Source organism: Orycteropus afer, unplaced genomic scaffold (assembly GCF_000298275.1).
Source record: "Orycteropus afer afer isolate SDZICR_OR568_19922 unplaced genomic scaffold, OryAfe1.0 scaffold00643, whole genome shotgun sequence".
Classification (NCBI taxonomy): Eukaryota; Metazoa; Chordata; class Mammalia; order Tubulidentata; family Orycteropodidae; genus Orycteropus; species Orycteropus afer.
The window spans coordinates 1,159,812-1,163,193 of NW_006922230.1; positions in this window are offsets into that span (position 1 = coordinate 1,159,812).

The window sequence follows — 3,382 nt, forward strand, 5'->3', positions numbered from 1 at the left end:
GGACTCTGGTGTGCTGCCTACAACTTTCCATGAGGGAGCAGCCCACCATTTGGCCTGGAGATCTTGGATTCATCTTTCATTGGAGTCAACAGCCAGTGTACTGCCTGCCAGCCTTGAGCTTCTCTGCCCCCTGTGGTTGCAGAAGCTAAGGCTGCCTCCAGCCTGACATTTCCTCCAGGGACTTTGGACTTGCCGGTTTCTATATATTTGTGAGCCATTTTCCTAAGATATATATATATATATAACCTTTGCTGATTTTTGTTTCTCTAGAGAACCCAGTTTAACATTTGGGTTTACAGCAAAGGACAAGAAAGACAAGGTTCTAGCTCTGATGGAGTTTGCCTTCTAGTGAGATTGTAGATGATAAACAATTAAAAATGAAAGAAAATGATAACATTGAATAATGTTAAAGAGATAACAGGAGACTACTTTAAGGGTCTCTGATGGCACAATGAATTAAGAGCTTGGCTGCTACCTGAAATAATGGCCCTTCCAACCCACCAATAACTTCATGGAAGAAATGATTTGTTGATCTGCTTCTGTAAAGATTATAGCCCAGGAGACTCTATGGGCAATTATACTCTGTCATATAGGGCTCTTATGAGTAGGAAAAGGAGCTCTGGAGATGCAGTGCCTTAGGCATTTGACTGCTAACCAGAAGGTTGGCAGTTCAAACCACCACCTGCTCCATGGAAGGAAGATGAGGCAATCTACTTCCATAAAGATTTACCACCTTGGAAACCCAGTGGGGGGCACTTTGGTTCAAAATTGACTCGTGGATGAATACGTATCTACTCATTGGCACACAATAATAAAACTTAGATTTATTCCTTAGGAACAATCATTGCCTGAGAAGAGTGAAAGATATACAAAGGTCTTTGATTGATTGAGAAAAAACTTCCATATTTGACTTTTTGGTATCTAATAAACAACTTCAAGTTTACATGCCCCAAAACTGTTTTTTTTTTTTTTTTTTTAATTTAAAACCAACTGTTCCTCATTCTTTGACATCTTAATAAATGGAATATCATTACCATTTCTTATGCTCAAAATCTATGAATCATTCTTGATTCCTCCTTGACACATTGTCAAGGGTGTGAGTTTTCCTCAGCATGGCAATGGATTATTGACAATTAGATAGGATAAACATTTTAGCATAAATGACTTGAACCAATATGAAGCATAATCTAAGGATAGTAGTGATCACACCTTTTATATTGAAAAGTTTCATGGTTCAGTGGTGACAAATGCATCTTTTCAGCTGAAGATTAAAATATCCACAGGGCTGCTGTGCCAAAAGAGAAGTCTCTAAATTTTAGTCTATTAGTTAACAACAGGGAAGATATTCCTGAGTAAGCAATGCTTATAATAGCTTCTAAGATAATATTTTAACATTTTAATTGTGCAGTAATTCCAAACCAAATTTTATCACTTGAATATTTAGTCCCCATTCTTTAATGATTTTTACTTCTGAAAAACAATTTTCTTTTCTTTTTATTGTTAGTGATGAAGACTGGAAGATATAAATACGATTACACTAGTGCAAAAGATCTAGATTTGTAAAGCTTAGTAGACTATGTTTAGTTCTAATAACTAATTTCATGCTTGCATAAAAATAATACATAAGATGTACACATGGTTGAAGGAAAATATGTGGTCTTTAGGAATATGTTTAAATTTGAAGACAGTGAAGTCTTTGGAACATCAAAGATCAGTTCCCAGAGAGGTCAGAAATAATTAGAAGAATTTTTCTAATTCAGAATCATGCTCTAGCTCCATCTCTGAAGTGAAGTCCTGAGCATAAGTGGTTTCCAGAAATAAGTAACATATGGATAAAAAAAATAAATACATAAAAATAACATCTCACTCTCACTGCATCTAGTCAGATCCGACTCACAGTGACCCCCCTTGGGTTTCCAAGGCAGTATCACTACAGAAGTAGATTGTCCAATCTTCCTTCTGAAGAGTGGCTGGTGGGTTTAAACTGTCAGTTTTCTGGTTAGCAGTCAAATGCCTTAGGTCTTACACTACCAGAATATTATTCTCCACATGAAACAAAGCTCAGTGATGAATTACAAGGAATACGAATTAGCTCCATCGTTATAACTAACCTGATGTTAGTAAGAAAAAGAGTCACTTCTTATGAAGAAGGCACATAGAGTTGTATGTATGTAAGAACACAAAAAGTTTTACATTTTTTAAAATAAATTTTATCAAGATGAAAGTATGCATCCATTTTAATTACACATTTTTATGAGCTTAACAAAAAAAGAATATACTCATTGTCTTATTTCCCAAGGGCATTATAAATACCACAAAGTAGGTGGCTTTAAAGGACAGAAATTTATTTTCTCATGGTTCTGGAGACTAGAATTCAAACCACAGTCTCCACTGCATCTATCCTTTCTGTGAACCTCTCTTCTAATTCCAAGTGATTGCCAGTGACTCCAGGAGTTGCATTGCTGCTTATAGATGCATGTTCCTCCATTGTCATATGGTGTTCCCCTTGTGTGTGTGGCAGGTTTTCCTTTTATAAGAGGCTACTCAGAAGGTACCCCTGGGTGACAGAATTTGTTAAGTGTTCAATTCATAACCAAGAGATGGGTGGTTTGATTCTACCCAGAGTCACATTGCAAGAAGGATCTGGTGCTGCTTCCAAAAGCTCAGTCTTGAAAACCTGGAGTGCAGCTGCAGCTGTACACATGGGATGGTCATTAGTGGGAATAGACTTGATGGAAACTGGAGTAGTTTTTGTTTACTCAGAAGGTATTAGGTTTAGGACCCTGCTATTTTATGGCATCATTACAAAAGCAAAATGCAAATCTTATTTCCAAGCAGAGTCACATTCACAAATGAAAGTATTAGGACTTCTATATGAATTTTTGAGGGACATAATTCAATTCATAACCCCCATGAAATCATCACTAAGTTCAAATTATAGACAATTTTGATCCCCAAAAAAGTTTCTCCATAACCCTGTTCCTTTTTCTCCAAAAGCCCAAACACTCATTGGTCAAATTCCTATACTTTATATTAACTTTTACCATTTCTAAAATTTCATATTTATGGAACTATGCGTATTTCTTTTATGCTGGCCTTTTTTGCAAAGCAAAATGTCTTTGAAATTCTTCCTTTATTTTTTATATCAGTAATTTGTTTCTTTTCAGTGTCATTCACGTATCATCTTCTTTGCAGTGTGTGTTCAAATCTTTCACATATTTTTTTTTTTCTTTTTCTTTTTCTAATTTTGCTGTGGTGAAAACATACAGAACAAGACATTAACCAAAATAACAACTTCCCCATTTACAGCTCAGATACATTGATGACATTTTTCATATTGTGCCACCATTATTGCTATCTTTTCCACAATATTCCACCACCA